The sequence below is a fragment of the Dermacentor albipictus genome, unplaced genomic scaffold, assembly GCF_038994185.2.
Source record: "Dermacentor albipictus isolate Rhodes 1998 colony unplaced genomic scaffold, USDA_Dalb.pri_finalv2 scaffold_29, whole genome shotgun sequence".
Taxonomy (NCBI): Eukaryota; Metazoa; Arthropoda; class Arachnida; order Ixodida; family Ixodidae; genus Dermacentor; species Dermacentor albipictus.
In genome coordinates this window covers 2,314,498-2,338,850 of record NW_027225583.1, presented here as the reverse complement: position 1 = coordinate 2,338,850, position 24,353 = coordinate 2,314,498, and positions in this window count along the sequence as shown.

The following is a 24,353-nucleotide window of genomic DNA, read 5'->3' as shown; positions in this document are numbered from 1 at the left end:
TTCCGAGGCAACGCATTTGAAGCAAAGAATGACCCGCACAGTAGCATAAAAGCAATCGTTCCTTTCCACGGGCTTTCATGGCTCTGACCACAGACGCCACCAAAGGTTACCACGCACCAAACAATCTCGAATGGTCCAGCAACCAAGTGGGCAGAATCCTACACAAGAGGCAACGGGCGCGCACGAGGTCCCGGAGAGCGGGAGGCGCAGCGTCAGAGAAGGTTGCCCTGCCGAGGGTAGTGAAATCACGTGACACTCCCTCTTAGTCCATGGTGCGGGTGACCGGCTCCGTCGTCTTTTGCGGCCAAGCGCAGTGCACGTCTCTCGCGTCTCTCAAGACCTTCTAACCTTAAACGTCGCGTCCCGCGCATGCGCCGTCGGTAGCATGACCTTATGGCGGCGGAGCCAACGGTGCCATTGGGCTTCCAGCCTCGATATGATTGCTATCGCGGTGATATATCATAGACATAAATCCAGCTGAAATAGAAGCAAGTAGGATTCATAAAAGCAGACAGCAGGCAAGGGTTCGTGTTGGGGATGCAAGCACTTAAATACATGATCGGAACAGTGCAACGGGATTATCAAATGCTTTAGTGCGCCGCTTTTAGGCACTCGTTCCTGCGGCCAGCGTCAGCGTTGTCCCTCGTATTCGAGCGGACGAGAACAGAGAAAATGAAAGCGAACGTGGAGCGCAGCAGGAGATGAAAGCAGAGGGAACGAAAAGGAAAGCAGAGGAGGCGGCTGCAGAGAAAGCATGTTGATGTTGTGGAAAGCGGAGAATGAGGGAATGGCGAAAGGCTGAGGAGGAAAGAAGTGTGAAGCACGAGACTCCGAGATGGCGCCATAGTATGGTAATCTGATTGTAGGCGTGACGCAAATTTTTTCTGGAAGCCACGCGGGGCACCTGCGATTTATCTGGAACGATGGACTATCCATGCATAAATGGCGACGCGCTTGACCCGCAGATCAGATTTTCGGCGACCGCGGACTCTGCTCGCAGCTATCGTTAGGGTTGAGTGTTACTTCTTTTCGAACTCGTCGCTCCGTTTTCCCTGTGCCGCACGAGGCAGATTGTCCGCTCCAGGAAATATGTCGCGAAATGAAAACACGTATAGAGCTGTGCCGAAACTTTACATAACCAAGTATCATAATCATTTGTGAATGTTTTTGATCTTCTAATGCTGGAAGTTTCTGATTTATTGAGGTATGCAGTTCTTTGCGATGGAATTATTAAATTAGCAGCTTGATACTTCGTTCTGTGTTTCAGCTCAAGACTATTTTCTTAATCGTTAGTGATCTTATTGTCTAGTACCTCTGGGACAACGTCTCCCAGTGATCTCCTATCACACCTGTCTTGTACGAGCTGCTTGTATCTTACGCCTCATATTTGCTAAGTTCTTCCCACCAGTTGATTCGTTGCCGTCCTGAAACTGCGTTCCCTTCATTTGTAAACCGGTCACTAACTCTTATGGTCCCCCGTTTTATGACCTACGCATTATTTGGCCTGCCGAGCTCCATCTCTTCCTGTTATTGTCGACAAGATGATCGGCTACAACCGTTTTCTCTGCACTCCCCGCCGCTGTCTTCTTGTCTCTTAACGTTACGCCTGATATCGCTGGATCGCTCGGAGATGCCTCCATCGTAGAGTTGACATGAATACACTGATGATACCTTAACTCCTTAGGCTCTTGTGTTGATATACGTGATGGTATATCGGAAAAGCAATAGCTTTTGGTGCGAAGCTCTGCTTTGCATTGTAGGTGTTATTTTTCCCTAGCAATATGTCGAGCTTTAGTGTTCTAATCACTTTATCATTGTAACTTATTTATTATTCGAAAACATTCTTACAATGTAATTTGTAGTCACTGTGAAAGGGAACCTACACGTTTGATTCAAGTTCGCGTTATAAAAATAAATTGATGTTGCTTTAGCGGTGTTAACGCGTTGTCTTAGAAAAAGGTATTTCTTTAACACAAAGTACAAATGTTGAAAACAATTTGGGTATTAAAGTTCGGTGAATTACATCAGGAGAAGTAACGAAAGAAAAGACGGTCGATATTATTTCTACAACCAAGCTAGGACGATTTTCGAGCGTTCATGCAACACACAACAAAAAATATGATAACATCACGTTTTATCACATTATTTTTTTTTCTTTGAGCTTCACTTTCTCTTGCCCGCGTCACGACAACCACTTATGAAGGCTACGTTTCGGATAAATCTAATTGAACCACAGGCTTTGACAAGAGAGAGAGAGAGAGACAAAAGAGATGGAAAGACATGGAATTTTGCCAGTGTATGTACCGGCTGGCTACTCTGTGCTGGGGAAAATGGTAAAGGGAAAATCGGTGAAAGAAGAGAAAAACAAAAGGAAAAAACGAGGCTTGGACAAAGTGATTGTCACAACCACCTAGACAACAGCATCGATTCACGCTAATAAATTCGCAGTCCACAAAGATAAGTGACACGACGAGTTGACGTTAATGAATGGAGCCTGTCAGAAAGGTGATTTTTTTAAATTAGCTTATGAGAACTCTGGCAAGTAAGAGAAAACTTGCAGCAGACAACCTCATGTAGGAGAAGGGCAAGTGTTAAAACACAGGCAGACGCAAGGATTCCTCTTTTGTCCCTCGCCTAAGCAGGAGAGTGTGTATGTCGGACAGATACAGATAAAGAGAGGGAAAAGAACCACAGGAACGAAAAAAATGTCCATGAATCCGTGCCATCCTAGCGACGTATGATGGAATACAGCTCCCAAAACGATTCTAAAATATCGTCATGCAGATTTATAAAACGTATGAAATGTTTTCCTTTGACTTGCGCTAAAACATCACGAAACGGAAGACAAGCTAAAAAAAGAGTACGCCGCCGAATGAAAAAGCTACGGAAATTCTGAGAATTGTCTACTATTGCGTCAGTATTGGCTGGCTGGGCTGCGAGTTTGTTCTTGCTAAGTTTTGCTTTCTTTATTTACCAACCTTATGCATGTCTAAAGAAGGCTTATCCGGTGGCAAACAATGTTTAGGCTTTAGTAACGAATTATCAGATTTTCTCACCCCATCATTTCCTCTTCACTACAATAGTACTAATTGAGCCAGAACCGCGGAAACGAGCGCGCATTGATGGAGCAGTGAGGGGGAAAGGGAACACCAGCTGTTGCAATATCGCGTGAGGCGTTGAGTGAGGGCACAGTGCATTGCCAAGACGCCACGTCATCCTTGTTGTCGCTCTCTCAAGGATGTGTTATGTGCGCGTTCCTTGTCCACGCAACCTCTCGTCTGCGTTCTCATTGCGCCTCGGTAAGGTCCACTAAAAACGCACCAAGCGTCTCAACGCGTTCGTTTGCCCACAAGGTGTTCGTAACTCTAAGAACGCTCTGCAGCGTTCATAGTCAGATCCAGGTTCTGGCCCCGTAATTTGACCCGAAATAATTTAACCTTTAGTGCTTTTTTTGTTCACTCTGCTCGTGGGCACAGACTTCAGGGCGGAGAAATGTCGCTTCGAGGTACGTTAGTACATATACCTTCACACTGCTTGTATATGCGTAACGTATAATGCAAAATAATGATATTAATAGTATTATGCTACAGGATAAACTCTCCAGCTTCATACAGGGTTGCTTTTAGGTTTCATAAAAACAGTTTACTATAAAGGAGTCATTTCTAGTACTCTTTTGTGTTGACAAGCACAAAATCGCACTACGCGAAACGGAGACGCAAATTAGCAATACTAAATATCAGTAAAAAAAACAAGGTCACATTACAATGCTTACATTTGTTTACCGCAATTTTCGTTCCGCATCTTTTTACTGCACCTTACGCATTACTACCGTTGTTTACATAGCCCTACGCTAATTCACCGCGTCATTTTATATGCAAGCTTAGTTTTGGTGCCTTTTATTGCGATGGCAATTACATTGCAGTCATTGCAGGCGTCACGTACTCATGTCGCCTCTGGCAGGAAGGATTTTCCACATCCGTCGCCGAGGTTTGAGAGTGATCGCGCTAACACATCCAAGCTTAGTTCTAGAAGTAAAACATAAATACCCAAGACAGCGGATGGGATAACGGCGCCGCGGTATCTGAATTCGTTAGATCACCGCATGCGTAATGCGAATACGCGGGATCGTTACCCACCTGCGGCAAGTTTCGTTTCATCCAATTTCATTGCCGTTAATTTATCATTTCTTTGGCTCAACAAGTAAGTCCAAGTAATGTCCCCTATGTTGTGCTTTGTTGATTGTTGGCTCCTCATGATATTGACACTCCAGGTGCATTTGCGTCGTCGCCGTCAGCGTAATGTGATGTTGCGCATAAAGACCAAGGTCGATACCTTCGTGGCCGCGCGTCGTATGGTGTACGTGCGAGTGGCAGCGTGCGAGGGAGGAAGGCGGGGAGGAAGGGCACTCTCTCCCATCGAGCACAAGGCACAGGGAAGGGGGGGGGGGTGCTCTATTCCGACGACGGCTGCGAATGGCGCGTATACGCGGGTACTATCTTGAAAGCGATGTGCAACGACGGACTGAGTGCGCCGAGGTGCTGATAGCTTAGTCTGCGCTGTGTCCTCACCGCTTAGTTTGCGTAGTAGCGAGAGGCTTCACGGAGCTGAATTCGCCCGCTTCTGCTGCTATTGCGCTTCTTCACGCAGGCATTTTTATGGTGAGTTGCCGCAGCCATCATCAGTTGCCGCAGTATGGTGAGTTGCCGCAGTCATGAGATGTGTTCATGTTTGCTCGTGCGCGCCTGACAATGTGCTTGTTAATTCGGTTCGTAAGCGAAGGTTTAGAAATTCATACGGCCGATAGAACTAGTATCCTTACGTCGTATAGCTGTCTAATAATTTGCTATTGCAATGGACGCTTCGCCCTTCGGGCGAAACTGCGACTCTTTTTTTTAGTTGTGTGGTTTAGTTTGAGATGTAGCAGAAGGCCTAAATTACGCTATTTTGACGAACGTGGTCAGAAACTCGTGGCCAGATACCTAGGTTTTGTGAACGCCAAGTCGCTAAAGAAGTCCTTGTTTTCAAAATTGAGTAAACGGGATATCCAATCAGCGATTGAAGGATACCTTACCCATTATTTAGTTTTTTTTTCTTTTTTTTTTGCTGATGAACGGAGCATCTAAGTGTAGAACTTGCGACTATCTGTGCGCGGCTTGGTATTACTGGAAGCAGACCGGGGGGTAGGAGATGATGTACATATTTGTTACTAGCAGCACATAGTTCAAGCTGCCAGACTGCCCGTACGCAGTAGAGATCTACATGTTTATTCAGCCCCATCGACTGATATCCGGCAGGTCTTTTGTGAGCTGCATCCACGCTCACTAGCCAGTGCGGGCCAGGCAGCCATTGATAGTGCTATAAAACACTTACAAGGGCAGCTAACCGCAGCGCAGGTTGTCATGGCTTCCAAATCCTGCGCTGCCCACAGCCGAGTAAAGAGAAGTGACACGGATAACCCAGGTATGCGTAGTATTCATAATAATGTAAGTAAAATTAAATGTCATGGGATTTCCCTCACTTGCGGGTGGATATAGTCGGAGATACAAAGTGGTGCATAAGTAGGAATACCTGGTCTACTGGCTTCCTAGAGGTAAATTCTCGCTCGCGCACGCTCAAATTCCTACAGAGCTTGAATTTTGTAATGGCTTATGTTTGTTAACACGCTAGTGGGAATCGCTTGGTGTATCGTCCAGAATAGGTTCGATGCGCGCATTGTGTGCAGCTGCGCCTTGAAAAAAAGTATTTCGTCCGAAGACCACGGTGGTGCCAGCTGTCGTCGCTACGGCAGACACGCCGTGTTCACTGTAGCCCGGAGAGATGGCGTGACCGTGTTCTGACGCCATCTCTCTCTCTCTCTAATATATATATATATATATATATATATATATATATATATATATATCTGTAGCTAGGCTGGTTTTTGAGCGTCGATGCAACACGCAACAGACAAATGCGACGACATCGTTTCACAATTTTTTCTTTTAGCTCCCCTTTCCCTCGGACAAATAACGACAACGATTATTCTACGCTACGCTTCCGATAAATGTTTTCCTTTTTTACTGAGAGGTTTGGACCGAGCGCCTGTCACATTTACCGGGACAAACGCGTCGATTCACGCTAATAAATCCAGAGTCGAGAGAGATAAGAGACGTGACCAATTGACGGTAATAAGTAGAGCCCGTCGAAAGCTTTTTCCCAATCAATTTACAAGCAGAGTGGCAAATTGTATGGCACTATGACCCGCGGCGGAGGTGATGCAGGTGTTAAGCCCTCTCGGTAGGTGCGCCGATCCATAAGATATTGCAAAGCTGGTCCGGTCCGCGGCGTAGGTGCAGATCACCATTAGCACCCGTTAATGGTGAACTGCACGCATAGTCACTGGTGATCCTTGTTCACAGACTGGTAGGGCACCGAGTGTTTCTGTACGCAAGGATTTCAATGTAAGCGTCGCGGAGAGTTGTGGTTGCAAAGTGATGTGCGATAATTCTATAGCATGCTTTAATTACGCCCGCTGTCAGCAAGTGACAGCCTTGGAGCGTTCTTAAAAACGTTCCACGCCAAACGATAATTACATGCATTGTGTATCACCTGATTGGTCGATTTCGCTATTATAGCTGGCTTACTATTTCAAATTTTCCTAGCTATAAGGTGCTGGTTAAAGGCAAGGTCAGAAGCGCAAGCGAATTAAAATATACCGAGCAGGGACACCCATACCACGTACACGGCAATTACTTAACTAGTGTGTTGCTATGGAATGATTTTGCATACTTCCCGATAACTGCTATAAGCAAGGTACGTTGTTTCGTTTAGCTTTTCTAATGCGCTGCTTTCCGAGTCGTTATTGAATGCTGATGCTCAGTGCTATGACGCAATGACTTTAACGGCTGTTTCCAGGGGTTCCTTATGGTATGTTTAATATTCTGATCTGTCAGGACAAGTCATGCAACAGGCTCACTTTTTCTTGCCCAATATGTTATCTACAGGACTTGAGTGTATAGAAATATTGGATGTATAAGATATCGTGCAAACTTATGCGTTTTTAATGAGGGAACTTTTTACGAAGTTCGAAGTTAACAGATTATGTGCTCGCCCCCGAAAACGTCGTGTTCATTTTTTGCTGCAATAATTGAATATTTTCTTTCCGAAAGCACCATCTGTGGAATTTGCAGAATGAGGTCACGCTCAATAGGATATTGAACACACATTCATGTTGAACCAAACGAAAGGGACTTGAGGGATTTTGAAACACAATATTCGCGAACACTCATAGCTTCCCGAGAGCTTACAAGGATTTTCAGCAGAATTTATGGCATTTTACGTTCCATCCGGCTAGATGACGCCGCATGCATTTTTTTTGTAAGTTTCGGGCGCCTGTTGGCAGAAACATGAGATGACCTTGAAATTCCACAATATATGTTATACATAGTTTCTCACCTACCATGCCGACGCATTGCAAATGGAGCCAATTGCCCATCTTGGTCGCTGAAGGGCTACGTTACAAAGCCTTCAATTATTCTCTGGCTGGTTGCAGGTTGTTGTGTTTAACGCACTAGAAATTTTGTGCTAAGAACGTTCCGCAAGTAGTATTATAAAGCAACCCGTCAATAGCTTGCGACTTTTTATTTAGAGACGGAAGAGAGAAAAAATATTTCATCCTGACTCTACCATACGCATGGCAGGAATCCGTTCTGCGTTGCCGTAAGCATTGCGGCGTTTGGCGCTCTCGGAGATTCGCCAACAGACGGCAGTAGCAGAAGCTGCACTTCTCAACTGCAGCTGCAATTTTCCAGGGTGAACGTCGTCGTACATAGCGGGATGTAGCCAGCTTTAAGCAGGTGAAGAAATCACCATCCTTTCGTGTCCGTGTAGATGGTCGAACAGGGAAGCTGCTTGTTACACCGTTTGCTACACCACGCCAGTCAAACTTCACAAGGAGTCTATATTGTAAGTTTTTGTTTGCCATTCTTTAACCTCATTTTCGCTTTTGCGTGCTTCGCGTGGTGAGCAAGCCTTAGGAGTGTTTACTTTTTGTGGAATCTTCCAGTGATTTTTTTAATGCGTGAAGTTTCTGTCTACGTGTTGCCGTGTTTTCATTTTTCACGTGCAATTCGCACCGTCTCTTTTCTTGCGCGCCAGTGATGAAACCGTAGTTTGGCGTGAAGTGAAAACCATCTGATCTGAGCCAACTGTGGAAGAAGACGACGATGCTCGAGCTTTTGCTGATGATGATAGTTTCAGCGAACTCCGGCCTCAACGACACAGACTTCACATAAACAGCATCGCTGTAAAGAAAAATATAAACAATCAAGTAAAAAATGGAACCACTGATTCACATGGGCGAAAGTTATGGCAAGGTTTTGTGTTGCTCTTCAGATCCTCTCGCTGTATTTTTGCACTAGGTGAGGGTGACATGGCTGCGTTGTGACCAGGCGTGTCATAACTGTTGTCAGCCCGCGATATTTACCATCCTTTCCATTCAGTTCACTGTATGCATTACGGTGCGTCATGCACACTTATCCTCAACGGAAACGCAAGTTCAGTTGCGTGCGACTCTGTAGACGAACGCTGCAGTGGCAACCCTCCATAGCCGACTGGACGGAGCGTGGGGGTGCGGTCCATGGAGGAAGGAATACACTAAGAGGGAGCGTCACGTGACAAGCTTGAAGACTACTCATAAAAAAGGATACAGAGGAGAAGCAGGCCCTAGTGACGCGATTGGCAAGCCGTAGATTCTACGCGGTAAAATAATTTGTGCCCTTAAAAGTTTTTTTATGCTGGAATTTTTCGGATTTTTTCAGATACTGATTTGGTCGACATGAAATAATTAAAATAGCACCTTAATAGTTTGTTCTGTATCTCAGCTCAGCACTTCTTAGACGGCTTCTCCCAATTATCTCCTATCACCCCTGTTTTGTGTGAGCTCATTCCCTCTTACGCCTGCCAATTTCCTAATCTGATCACACTACGTAAATCTTTGCCGTCATAAAACTGCGTTTATGACGGCAAAGATTTACGTAATGTGATCGGCAACTGTTCTAGCGTTAACTCTAATGGTCCACCATTTAGGTGTCTGGCGTAATACATAGACTGTCCAGCTCCATCTGGTGCTCTAAATTTCGACAAGAACGTCGGCTCTCTAGCCGACACCACTGTCTTCTTGTCTCTTAAAGTTACGCCTGATATCCCTGGGTCGCTGGGAGACGCATTCGTGCTACAGTGGATATGAATAAACGGACGGTACTTTAATTTCTCGTATTCCTCTGGTGATATACGCAACGGTAGTCAGTTACCACTCCACGAGCGCTATAATGTGTTACATTTTTCCTCATTCCTGTACCTTAAGTGGTTAGTGCAACCGTATACAACTAGAGAAGCGAGAAGTTGTACTGGGTAGCTCTGGCTTGCACCATAGGTGCTATTTTTCGCTAGCAAAATGTTAAGCTTTAGTGGTGTAATCACTTGATCATTGTAAGACATTTCTCATTGTAAAATTTACAGCCACTCTGAAATGGAACTTCCACGTTTCATCAAACTTTGTGTTATAGAAAAAAAATTGATGGGGATTTAGAAGTGTCAACGCGTCGCCTTGGAAAAACATCATTTAGCACCCAGCGCAAATGACCAACCCAGTTTGGATAATAAAGTTCTGTGAATTGCTTCAGAAAAAAAAGATGTTCGACATTCTTTCTACAGCACAGCAAGGACGGTTTTAAGCGTCGATGCAAGACGCAACTACTCTTGTTTCAGCTTCCCATTCTCTCCCACACATAATGACAACGAGTATTCAAGGTAACGCTTCCGATAAATCTTTATTTTTACCGACAAGTTTCGACTTAGCGCCCGTCCCAATCGCATAGAGAAACACATCTATTCGCACTAATAAATCCACCATCGAGGAAGAAAAGATAGCGACGGTAATAGATGGAGCACGTTGGAAAGATGATTTCTACTTTTTTGTTGCAATCAATTTATAAGCACTTTTGCAAATCGAAGCAGAAAAAAACTTCATCAGACGTCCGCCTGTTGGATAAAGGGTATTGTTAAAATACGAGCAGAAGCAAGGTATCCTTTTTTGTCTGTGACTTAAGGGGGAGGGTGTATGTGTTGGCTAGAGAAAGAGAAAGAGATATAGTGAGCGGAAGGATTAAACAAAGAGTGTACCGTATATTGCTGAAACGTCTCAAATACTTTTTTCTTACTTGCGTTCAGCAAAGAAAAGAGAGGCAGGAAAAGAGCACGTCGATAATTGAAAAAACTACAGAAATTCTGACAATTGTCTACTGATGCATAAGCATTGTTTGCTTCGGCTTCGACTTCGTTTTTGCTTAGCTTTGCTCTCTTGCCTTTCCTAGCATTTGCCCGTCTACCCATGGCCTTTCCGGTGGCAACCAATTCTTATGCTTTAGTACACAATTGTCAGGTATTCTCGCCCCGTCCGACCTCTTCAAAGCAATCGTACTAATAGAGCCAACATGCCGGGAACGAGCGCACCTCGACGGAGCCGAGGGGGCGAAATGGAAAATCTGTTGCAGTATCACGTGAATGCGTTGCGCGAGGGGAGAGTGCATTGCCGCATTGCCACGTGACCCTCACTGTCGCTCTCGCAAACCTGTGTTGCGCGCGTCTTCTTTGTCCACGCAAACTCTCACCTGCGTTCTGACTGTGCCTTGGCAACGCCAAACGAAAACCCTCAAAGCGTCTCAACTCGCTCGCTTTCCGGCGAGGTGTTCGCAACTCAAAGGACACTCAGCAGCGTTCAATTAGGCATTGGACCAGCCCAAAATTTCAAGTTTTACCACACCCGATTTTCAACTTGGCCTACGCCAGATTTCCAGTTCGCCCACACCCAATTTTCAAGCTGGCCCACATCCAAGTTTAAGTCGGCCCGCCCTCAAATTTATTTTCGCCCACATTCACGCTTCAAATTGGCCCGCTCTCACACTTCAAATTGGCCCAATTCCAAATTTCAATATGACACAACTCCAAATTTTAAGTAGACACATCCCCAAATTTTGGTTGGCGCAGCTCTACTATAAGCTTGGCCATGCATTTTCTAAGGATCGCTATGTATCTCTATCGGAATTCCCTTTCGACTTTATTTTTGTGTTTGGATTGTTGCTTATTGTTTAAAGCCTACCAGTCATCTACGTTTAAAATATCATGCCGAGAAAATGTCTGAACTTTGCAAATGTCGCATTCTTGTGCAGATACAAGGCATTACACTTTTTCTCGTGACAGGGCTGAGAAGTTCGTCAAAGAATGCTTACACATCAAAAGCTTAAAATAAAATAACGAGGGTTTCACCAGAGGAAGTGACTCACATGCGCGGCATGCTGCTACTGAGGTGCACTAAAATTTAGGGGGCAGTTGGATGTATAGCTTGGTGCGACACCGCGATGAATAGCTCGCTTCTTTTAAGACTGCATGTACGTCAGACAGACGAAGCGTACGCGTCAGCAAAACAGTAAAAGATAAACATTTAAAAAAAGAACTAAACAACAATGAGAAAGCAAAAGGAACGCATTGTGGAAAACTCTGGGGCGGTGATTCAGGAAGTGTTATACGTAATTTCACATGAAATCGCTATCTTCTAAGGAGTTAAAATTGGGTACCTAAAAGGAATTGAAAAAGTAATAAATTTTCAGCTGAATTATCAGGTTATGTTTCTGGGACACCAAATGAAACAAAGCATTTAGAATATTTTGGTGAGAAGCTGCTGGAGCAGCCAGAAAAAGTTCCAACATCAAAGGTTGCTGGCGACGCCGCCTTGGACGCCTCTAACCACTGTAGCCCATCGTGACGTCACTGATTTTTGTGCTCTGGCATTGCTTAATTTAATATCGGTAAATGTGGGCTACACTGCGGTTATTACAGAGCCAAACATTAAACTTACCCTTATTCCAGGAATATTACTGCACTACAACGACCCCAATACGAAGAAATACTTTAAATCCGTGTCGTCACGGTCACAGATCCACGCCTAGGCTTCGGTGTGACCTTCATTTGTTTCTTTTGATTATCTGCCTATTAATGGTGATGTTAACAGTATCAGAATTTTTAAGAAATACGTTTGATATAGCTTGAAAGCCTAAACACTTATCATATTCTAAATGTGCGTGAAACTCAAGAACGGAAGGATTTGAGCCTTCAAATGGACACTAAACAGAAACACAGAGTAACTTTAAAGTGATATCACTTTAAAATTACTGTGTGTTTCTGTTTAGTCTTCATTTGAGGTCGCAAACTCTTCCGTTCTTGAGTTTCACGCAAATTTAAAATATGATAAGCGTTTAGGCTTTCAAGCTATATATATTTACATATGGATCAGGGTTTCTACTCCGGTGGCGGCTGCGTATGGCACTACAACACACATACACATGTATAACGTACACACGTATACGCATGTATAACAACACACATGTATAACAATACACAATGTTGTAACATCTGGGTGGAGGACGAGAGACGAACACTTTCCGCAGACGAAGAAGAAACGAAATCTTTATACAACACTTACAGATAGTGGATGATAGCGTACATGTAGCTGTAAGAGCGCATCAGACCGACTGGGTGGCTGGAGGCGACTGGGCGGCATTGCTCACAATGGGTCAGTTCTCCCTTAAATCCCTTTGGCAACGCCTCGTAGGCAGGAACCAGGTGGGGCGGGTGATGACTTCCCTCACGTCGAATTCTCGATTCGACGCGCAGACGAGGGAGCTCTCGTCGCCTCGACGATAGGCCCGTGGTATGGCACTACAACATGCACAGGGAACATAGGAAATGAGCGCTGAATATATCAATGCAACCAGAATACGCGATAATACCAAAACATTTAAAAAACTCGGTTTCAACAGAGAATGATGTGGCTTCAGAACCGCGAGGTTTTTCATTTCAACCCATGTAAATTTACGACCTCACTCTCTGCAAACCTTGCTTTGATGTCATAATTTAGTTTGTGCAGAAAAGGCAGCCACTGCTCACTAGTCGGCTTTCTTTGGTCGCATCTGAGTCGGGCATTTCGGAACAGACTGTGATGTCTAAACATGGCCAAAGCCCCTAATTAAACGATTACCACGACGCGAACCCACCCATTCATCGGTGCCTATCTCGAAGACAACGGAACGTTGAAACCTTCTCCTGTCAAGTCCACAAAGGCCCCTCTACTTGTACCTGACAGCCTGAACTAATGAAGAAAAGGGCCAAGGCGAATCGCACTGAAGACCGGCGTGGACTTTGGGTACACTGGTTGCTATACGGTCACCTATTCCATACCATCGAGAGTAGAGGGCGGCGGAACGATACCATATCATGGGCGGGACACTGCGACGTATTCGACGATTCTGATTGGCCGCGATAGAGTCATCAGGTTCCCTAGTCGAGTCGCCTAGGGAAGACGTCGGTATTATAGGTGGAGCCCTTTCGTGCAGTGACGCTGATATGTCGGGATGTGAACTCAGACGTTTAATATGCTCCTGCTTAAAGTGGGTTTCCGTAACTGGAGCCAGTGTCACTGATGTAAAAAAAAAAAAAACTTTTTTCTTCATGCTTACTACCGGACGTATTCGTCAATGGGCTGGGTGGATTTGTGGCCTAAGCGCCACCTCGAGGTGCAACCATGCGCCTGTGGCCGGCGTGACCAAAGCATGCTCGGGTTAATGAAGGTTCAAGCGCATGACGCTGTGGAGTTGTCGGTATGTCAGTCAGATAAACCACTGTGCCAGCACATGTTACAAAGGTGCGCGCGGTGGTTCAAAGCGTAAGACGGCAAATAGCACGCATATACACACGGGAGTTTAATATGCCCACCAGCTGATTTGACCAAGCACGTGACCATGGTCAGACATTCTGGGTGGGTTTCTATGCGAGAACACTGGCGATTCCACTGGACACTGGTGTGCTAAGCGCAATTGATGGACGCCTTTAAAAATTTTGCTGTCATGGATCAGGTGCCGAATACTTCCTCCAGACTCCAAGGCAACGCATTTGGAGCAAAGAACGACCCGCGCGGTGTCATAAAACCACCATTTACGCTCCACGTGCTTCCCTGGCTGTGACGACAGGCACCACAAGGATACCACGTAGCAAACAATCTTGAATGGTCAAGCAAGCATGTGGACAGAATCCTACGCACGAGTCCTCGTAGGCAACTGGTGCCTACGAGGACCCGAAGAGCGCGAGGGGTGGTGTCAGAGAAGGTGGGCTTGCCATGGCTAGCGGAATCACGTGACACTCCCTCATAGTCTTGTTCCCCTCTTCCATGGTACCTCAACCGGCTCCGTCTTCTTTTGAGCCCGAATGAATTGTCTCTCGCGTCCCTCGAAACCTTGTAAGCCTAGACATCATGGCCCATGTATGCACCGTCGGTAGCATGACCGTATGGCGTCGGGGCCGATGGCGCCAACGAGCTTTCAGCCTGGATATGATTCCTATCGCAATAAAATATCATGGACATGAATCCAGCTGAAGAAGAAGCAAGCACATTTCATAAAAGCAGAAAAAAGGAATGGGTGTGTGTTGGGAATGCAAGCACTTAGGTGCACGATTAAAAGAGTGCGACGTCACTATCAAACATTTTATAGCGCCGCTTTTAGGCGCCCGTTCCTGCGGCGAGCGTCAGCATTGTCCCTCGTGGCCGACCTGACCAGCACAGAGAAAATGAAAGCGAACGGGGAGTGCAGCGGGGGGAGATGAAAGCGGAGCAGGAGGCTATAGTGAAAGCGCGTGCTGGAAAGCGGACAATGAACGTTTGGCGAAAGTCTTAGGATGCAAGTTCTTTGCACCAGGTAATTTCTTACCATCCCAAACGTGTTCTCTTCGTTTTACCACCATTAGCTAAATATAATTGTCCGCTATTTATATGTCCTACGCATATCTTCGACTGCCGAGCTCCATCTCGTCCTCTTATTATCGGCAAGATCGGCTACACCCGATTGCTCTACAATCCTCGCCGCTGTCTTCTTGACTCTTAACGTTACGCCTGATATCACTGGATTGCACGGAGACGCCTTCGTGGTACTGTGGACATGAATAGACTCATGATACTTCTCAGACTCCTCTGCTGATATATGTAATGGTAATCAGTTAACATTCCACAATTGCTATAAGGTGTCACATTTATCTTTGTTCCACTACCTTAAGTGATTAGTGCTGTTGGATGGAAATGGAAAAGCGAGAAGTTGTAGGTTGCTATAGCTTGTGGGTATGGGCTATTTTTCACTTGGGAAATGTTGAGATTTAATGGTGCAACCACTTTATCATTGTAACTCATTTATCATCGCAAACCTTGCTTACATTGTTATGCAAAGCCACTCTCAGCAGGACCATCCATGTTTGATTCACCTTCGAGCTATGGAAAACCATTCAGTGCCGAATTAGGAGTGTTATGCATCGCCTTAGAAAGAAAACAGTTCTTTAACACCAAGCACCAATGTTTGGGTAACAATGTTTTGTGAATTACTTCATAAAATGGAATGAAGAGGTGTTCGACATTATTTCTTTAAGCATAGCTTGGACGGTTTTCGAGCGTCGACGAAACATGCAAGAAAAAATACGGCATCAAGTTCTATCACAGTTTTTTGTCTTTCAACCTTGCTTCATCTCGGACCCGCAACGACAACGACCAGCCAAGGCTATGCTTCCGATGAACCGTTTTTTTTTTCTTGTTTACCGACAAGTTGCGTCAAAGCGACCCTCACTACCACTCTGGGAACCACGTTGATTTACGCTAGTAAATCCGCAGTCGAGAAAGATAAGCGAAACGACGAATTGACCCTGAGGAAAGGAACAAGTGGGCAAGATAATTTTAGTTTTTTTTTGCAATGAATTGATAAGAACTCTGGCAAACAAACAAAAAACTGTACCAGACATTCGCCTGTAGGAGAAAGGGAATTGTTAAAAGACGGCCGAAGCAAGGATTCCTCTTTTGTCTCTGACCTCAGCTGGAGAGTGTCTGTTGGATAGAGAGGGATAGAACCAGTGAGGGAAAAGAACGGAGGGAAAGAGAAAGATTCTTATGAATACATGCCACTCTAGCCACGTGTAATGGAACATCGCAACCCAAAAGGGTATATAAAGACCGTCACGGCAGTGGTTTTAACTAGGTTGCATCTCGGTAGTGCATGAGACGAGAGTGAGGGAACAAGCTCGAAAGGAAAACACTAGATACAATTCCCTTCACCTATGCTATATTTTCCACTCAGACCAGTGCGTGAAGTACGGCGCGTCACAAACACACCTATCCTCCACAGAAACGCAAATATACTTGCGTACGACACTCGTGACAGCAGCGGAAGACGAATGCTGTAGTGGGTAGACGGCAGAGCCGAGTGCTGTGCATTGCGGAAAAAATACACTAGGAGCACGGAGGAAGAAAAGAGGAGGAGGGAGCGTGTTTTGACAATGTTGAAGCTTAGTGATAAAAACTTTAGGGTAATGGGATGATGGCAAATCGGCCCTCACGTGATAGGCAAATGGTAGCTTTAGTCGGCGCGCTTTGGTTGCGTCTGCTGCGGCTCTTTTGCAATATGCTCGCATAGTCGGCGTGGCCAACGCACGCCGAGATTGCGCAAAGGAATTCAAGCGTGTGAATCGGTCGAGTCTGTGTTATGTCAGTCAGGTAATGCACCGAACGACCACACATTACGTCGACGCGGCTCGTCTTCTAAGCAGCAGAAGGGCGCCAATGCTGTATTGAACGAAGGCGTCGGGGAATTAACCGGCATTTTGTCCAACAACCTGCCACAACGACCTAAAGGACATCTGGTCACGTTTCGGGATGGTTTGAAGCATACTAGGGAATTTATTGCACTGCAAACGTGTGAAGGCAACCGAGTGGCACTACCGATGGCGATTTTTCGAGTTTGTGGGCGTCTTCTGGGAAACAATATAATGTCATTCGCTCCGCTAACATGTTAAGGCATTCAAGCGAGCGTCCAGGCTCCGCAACGACCACTTTTCTGTCTGAAAAACATTTTCCCATCTTGCACCCAACGATGGAATGGCGAGACGGGAACCCTGACCATATTTGAGGTCCACTGTTATGGCAGACGGTCCCAGTCGACTTTGTCGTTCGCCTCAATGCCTTCTGTCTCTCAACAGACCGGCGAGAGCTCACTTAGCACGTCTCAACTACGCAAGGACATCGGACCACACAATCGTAGAAAATAGTGCATGTGCACGACAGCTGAATTCAGCAAACACCAGGCAGCGCTCGGGCATTCTGTACGGCTTTCAAGTTGAGAGCGCTAGCTACTCCACTAACGGAGGTGTTAAGCTAAAATCACCAACGCTTTTAAATATTCTGGCGGAATAGGTCAGGCGCCCAAGGCTTTCTCCTGATTTCCAGGCAACGCATCTGCAGCAAAGGACCAGGCATGTGGTAGCAGAAAACCACCCCTTACTTTCACGTGCCACCAGGGTTGCCACGTACCAGACAATTTCGAATAGTCCAGCAACCATGTGGCCAGAATCCTTCACGAGAGGCAAGGGACGCCAACAAGGGCCACGAACTAGCCTCGGAAGTTGGCTTCCGAGGCTAGCAGAATCACGTGACGCTCCACCTTAGTTTACTTTTTGGTTTTCTTCCTCCATGGTGCGGGACACCAGCTCCATCATATTTTGAGGCCATGTGCAGTGTACGTTTCTCGCGTCCCTCGAGACCTTCTAACACTAAACATCTCGACTTGCGCATGCGCGGTCGAAAGCGTCACCGCATGGCGGCGGCGGCGGCGAGGGCGACAACGTGTTTGTAGCATTCATATGGTTGCTATTGCAATAAATTATGCACACGAAAGCAGCTGAAGAAGAAGCAAGGATCAAACGTAACAGCGGACAGCTGGCAAAGGTTTGTGCCGCGTATTCGAGTATTAAATGCACAAAAAAAACAATGTGACGTCACTATCAACCGTTTTAGAGCGCAGTTACGAGGCGCCTTTTCCTACAGCGATCGTCGCAGCGTTGTCCATCGTAGCCGAGTGAACGAGCAAAGCCAAAGATGCAAGCGAACGCGGAGCGCAGCGGGAGATGAAAGCAGAGAGCGAGAGGAGGAAAGCGGTGGAGGAGAGTATGGCGAAAGGGCGAGGAGGAAAGCGGAGTGCCGCACCAGACTGCGAAATGGCGCCCTTCTTTTGGTATTTGATCGTATGTGTGACTCGAATTGTGTAGTACTTCGTGGAAGCCACGCGGGCACCAACGATTACACTGGAACCTTCGACAAGCCAAGAATAAAAGCTGACGCGCTTGACCCGCAGACCAGACATTCGACGATCACCCAAGTTCTGCTCGCCGTTGTTGTTGTGCTTCAGTGTAAGCTGTTTCGCAACGCTTCACTTCATTTATAAAGTGCCGCACGAGGCAGATTGTCCGCACCAGCCAGTATCGCACGAAATGAACGTACGTACAGTTCTTCCAGTTTATTGATATTGTGGTTTCTTCGAAATTAAATTCAGAAGATAGTACTTGGATATTTATCCCTCGTCGAAGAGGAAGAGCAGTTTTTTTACTGACTAGCGATTTTAATGCGCAATATTTCTCAGATTACCTCTCCCAACGACCTCCAATCACCCCTGCTTTCGGCGTGCTGATTCCATCTTACGCCAGCAAATTTTCAAATCTCATCACGCCGTGGTTCATTACAACCTGGTTTCAGCAAGTGACCCCCTTGGATCGTGTTTAAGGACGTTCGACGCCTAAAAAGAATTACATGTCTTCTGTAGTACCTGATGCATCGATTACTCTATTACCGCTGGGTTACTAGTTAAAATTTCTCTAGCCCTCAAGTGGTGGTAAAGGAAATGAACAGAAACAGGAGTGAAATAATATATACCGAGCGCGGACACCAATGCCGCGTTCACGCAACTTTCTTCACTAGAGGTTTGCCGTGAAATGATTATGCATACCTCCCGATGACTGCTGTATACAAAATAGGTTGTTTCGCTTATCTTTGCTAAAGCACTGCTTTCCACATAGTCGTTGACTGCTGCTGTTCACTGTTGTGTAGAAATTGTTCTAATAGGTCTATTCAGCGTTTGCATGTAGTACGCAATTTAATATTCTCCTCTCTTTTACAAGTCAGGCAGCGCACACATTTTTGGGGGGGGGGGGGGGCAAAATGGTATCTATAGCATTTCCGAGTAATGAAGTTTGTCATGTATAGCAGATCACGCCGTTTCAACTTGGCAAGTTGTTTTCAAATTTTCTAGTTAAAGACTAGGTGCTCACCTTCGTAAACGCCGTGCTCTTTCTTTTTTTGCAATAATGGAATATTTTGTTTCAGCGAGCACCTTCTAAGGAGCTAACACAATGAACTCACCGTGAAGAGGACATTGAACATGCATGCGCGTTGGACGAAATGATAAGGGCTTTACGCATGTTGAAAATGAAGTGATTTTTTCGAGAGATCTAATGGCTTGCGGAGAGCTCGAAAGGGTTTTGAGCAGAATTTAGAAGCACGTTACCCACCTTCCAGTACATGACGCTTCAGGTATTTTTTGTTTTTATGTTTCGATGGCCTCTGACAAGAAGCCTACGTTTGAAGAAATGCCCACATTAGGGCTGGCGGGACTGTTATCAGAGAGAAACGTATGGGTTACATAGGATGTGATGTCCATCATTTAGTGGTGCATTTAGACGCTCTTTACATGAGCGGGATGGAGCCGGAGATCATCAGTGCCATTGGAGCCAAAGATTGTAAACTCTTTACTTAAAGGCCACGTCAAAGAGCCACAAAAGATGGCCTGCTCTACAGTAGGTTATCTTACGAACGGGTGCTTTATATTTTACGCATAGTAAGCTGCGCAGGCCGAAATGCAATGCCTCCCGACAATAGCATAGGCCTTTTTACTTAGAACAAGAGAAAAGAAAATATTTTGACGTGACTTGCATGCGCATAACAAATACTTATTGTGTGCTGCCGTAAGCATTGTCGCGTTTTGTTGTCTCCGAGATTCGCCAACCTACGTCAGTACCAGAAGCTACACTTCTTCAACTGCAGCTGAAGTCATTGAGGCTGAAAGGTGCCAAAGAAAGCGAACTACACGCAGCTTTACAAGTTGAAAATAGAATCAAGTAAAAAAAAGAGAACCGCTGTTTCGCTTCGGTGAACCATTCAAAGCGATAGCAAGGTTATGCGTTGCATCTTAGATCCTCGCACTGTGTTCTAACATTAGGTGAAGGCGATATGGCTTGACACAGCAGGTCGTGCAACTGCAGGTGCGCAGATTGAATGGGGTCGTGCAGCGTTGAGACGAGGCGTGTCACAAAGCTGGCGCGATGATGAACGCCAGCAGTGGTGTTGCACACGTTGCGCCTCGGTGGTGCATGAGACGAGACCGATGGAAAACCGTTGGCACTTGTCAGCGCCAAAGGAAACAAGTAAATGTAAGTATCTTGACATTTAGCTCTCCAGTGGCAACGCTGTAGACCCAACTGAACGGAGCGTGAGGGTGTCGTCCATGGCGGTAGGAATGCACAACACTCGCGGGCAACTGTCTATGGCTGTGCGGGAATAACTACAGAGGCAAACCATAGCCAACTGCGAACGTTTTTGAAAAGATTCGCGCTTTTAATCCTCGTTAGTTTGTACTCGGGTCGAGAAAACCTTAACACTTTATTAGCAACAGTTAAATAAGACAGTACATGCCACTGATTCTAAAGGTTCGTTTATTTTGCGGCTCCTCCCTGCCACGTATATCGCGCAAACGCGATATCTCAGCGCATGGAAGCTGCGTCGATTGAGCGTCTGTTGCTGGCAACCAAAAGTTCTGTCAAACGCAGCCGGACTACTTGGCGCTGTCACACACGTGCAGCAGCCACGCACCCCCTAGCTTTCCCTTGATAGCCGAAGAAACATTTCAAGGAGCGTCGCGTGACAATCTTGATGCCTAGTGATAACAAGAATATAGAGGAGCAGTAGGCCTCAGCCGCGGGATAGGCAAAGGTTAGGTACTGGTCGGCTTGCTTTGGTTGCATCTGTGGCAGGCATTTAGGAACAGACTGTTACGGTCTCAACATGACAAAGGGCCTTAATTAAACATAGCACGAGGCTGCCCCATCCATTCATCAGTGCGTATCTCGAAGTCAACGCTGGGTTGACAGCTTCTCTTGACGAGTCCCCAAAAGGCCCCTCTACCTGTCCCTGACAGCCTGGACCAGTGATGAAAAGGGCCAACGTCGAATTGCACCAAAGACCGGCGCGGACCATGGATACCCAGGTTGCTATACCGTCATCTATTCCATACCATCGATCGTGGAGGGCGATGGAACGATACGATATCATTGGCGGGATATTGCGACGCATTTGACGGCTTTTATTGGAAGCAATAGTCATCACATTACCTAGTCGAGTCGCGTAGGAAAGACGGCGCTATTAAAAGCGGAAACCTTTTTGAAGTGGCACTGATGTGTCTTGATGTCAACTCATACGTTTAATATGCTCTTGCATGGAGTGGGCTTCCCTAACTCCAGTAGGTGTCGCTAAGGTAAAAAAAGATACCTTTTTCATTCATGCCTACTACCGGGTATATTCGTCGATGGGCTTGGTGGATTCGTGCCCTTAACGCCACCTCGAGCCACAACAACGACGACGACGACGACGACGACGAGAAGAAGAAGAAGAAGAAGAAGAAGAAGAAGAAGAAGAAGAAGAAGAAGAAGAAGAAGAAGAAGAAGAAGAAGAAGAAGAAGAAGAAGAAGAAGAAGAAGAAGAAGAAGAAGAAGAAGAAGAAGAAGAAGAAGAAGAAGAAGGAGAAGAAGAAGAAGAAGAAGAAGGAGAAGGAGGAGGAGGAGGAGAAGGAGGAGGAGGAGAAGGAGGAGGAGGAGGAGGAGAAGGAGATGGAGATGGAGAAGGAGATGGAGATGGAGATGGAGATGGAGAAGGAGATGGAGATGGAGAAGGAGATGGAGAAGAACCACCACCTCATCTCGATGGCTCTGTGGAATTGACAGAATTCTAAAAAATATGTTGACGTCCTTTGCTTATAACTCTTCCTCGGCCGCCAATGTGAACTTGTTTTTTACAACTGGGTCTTTCGTCCTTTAAAACTTTGTTCACTCAAACGGTTGTGGTAAAACAATTTTGGAACCTTGATTTCAAACAGGAATATATTGCTCCCCGTGCACTGCGGAAGATATTGCGTTTTATAGTACCGCACTGCAACACAAAATTTGGTAAAGCTAGTAGGTATGCTTATGTCCCAAGAATATTCAATGACCTACCTCATCATACATTTACAGCGACTTCGAAACGAACCTTGAAAAAAATCTTGAAGGCACTATAAGATATGTATAACACATTTCTCTTTTCTTGTTTCTTGTATTTCTTCTGTCACCGATTTCAGCTGAGCTTTCTGTTTCATTGTTGTATGATAAACGTCACGAGCTTTTAATTTCTGTACATGTTGCCATTTTGACTTTGTTTGCGGACATGCCGGGCCAAGTCACACAAGCCACTTCCTTGGCTTTGACGGGCCTGGCTTCTGATGTACGATTATTGTAAGGTGGCAACAATTAAAATTATTATTATTATTATTATTATTATTATTATTATTATTATTATTATTATTATTATTATTATTATTATTATTATTATTATTATTATTATTTCGGTATTCACTATAGTGGGCAGGATCGGCTTCATTGCCTTCGCACTGGGGCAACACAAAACACACACAACACACAACCTAAAAGAAACACAAATGTGATAGACCAAACAGCTTGAGGGAGAGAACATATAGAGAAAATAAAACAAGCAGGGGTGCGTAAAAAATGAGTTACTTATACAACATGAATCAGTACAACTCCAAAAGGAACGCAGGCAATACTTCTAAATATATCAATACAGCGAGAATACGCAATATTCTAAATTATATTAAGAAATCTTGGTTCGCATGGCGCCTCTTACACAGATACATATCCAAGTCCGCTGGCATACCACGGCTACTGTCCGGACATCTACAGGATAGATGTATATTCTGTCAAGAAAGGGCGGACCTACAACGTATGATTTTAGCTTGTCCTCGGATGCCCAGACAGGATCAAATAAACAAGAACAGAGAGCGCTGGGTTACCGCCTTGTTCAGCTGTGCGCCGGAAGCCCAACTCAAGGCAATCCAGCAGGCCGAAGATGCCGCCAGTGCACAAGGGCTCGAGGCCGTCATCTAGGTAGAGAGGCCTAGGTCTCAAGTCTTCTGCCACAAAGAAAGTTTATTTTCCTCCTCGAATAGAGGATTCTGTGGCTTCATAACCGTGAGGTTCTTTGTCTGAACCCACGTAAGGTTATGCATTCACGTCCTCTAAAGCTCGGTTTGTCGTAATAATGACCTTATGCCAAAAAGACAGCTTTGCAGAAGACGAGCGCTTAGTGGTACGGACGGCTGCGAAAACCGGCAACGACAGAATGCAGGGGTTCAGGGTTCGGCTCTCTTAGAGGGGATGAAAATTTGAAAAAAATGACATTATCTAGACAGGCTGATAGGCATTAGTAATGATTAATTTAATTTAATGACTAATGACTTAGTTCAGTGTACTGGATCAGAAATAAAAAGGCTAAAGTGAGATTGAGAGGCCTTGGGGAATAAAATTAACAATTTTGTTATTAGTGAATCAGGGATATCGAAAGCCTAATTCCCCAAATCGGCGTCGACGCGATGCGAAGGTAAGGCGCTATTTTACATTTTCCCGATCAAAATATCACGTGAGCAAGCATCGCTCCCAGGTAATGTCACTCTAGAATAGTAAGATACTGGGTTAGTAGGTTTGACATGATTCCTGCAAAGGGCGAGCGCAGAAACGTTGAGAATCAAAGACGAGACCTGGACAGCAAAGATGCTCACTTGGAAACTAAGTATATTTTCAGTGACAAACCACCGTCAAACGATATTACGCATACGCTGCCCCTCGAGAATTTAAAAAAAAATATTCGCAATTTTCTTGCACTCAACTCCTCCGAACTCATTTTTCAAATTATCTCTCTAAGGTCATTTGCTCGTGCCGTTGTTACTACCACCCACACAAGCTGTAATAATTGATATAGTGATGTATGCCCCTGTGCTCGACGAATATTTAAAATAAGTTTGTAAATATTTTTTTTCAGAATCCTTGATGGCACCGCATGCGCAATATCGTTCCTGGCGGTTTGGTATTTAAAATATACTTAGTTGCAAGTGAGCCACTTTTTTGTCCAGGTCTCCCTTTTTTTTCAGCAACAACTCTGCGCTCCCTATTGCAAAAATGATTCTCATTGAAGTAGGAAGCAACCAACGTGTGGATGACGCAACTACAGGTTTATTGTGCGTCAGCGTCTTTTTGCGAAGATGGAGCGGCCGAGTGCAGACAATAAAATGACGCGAATGAATAGC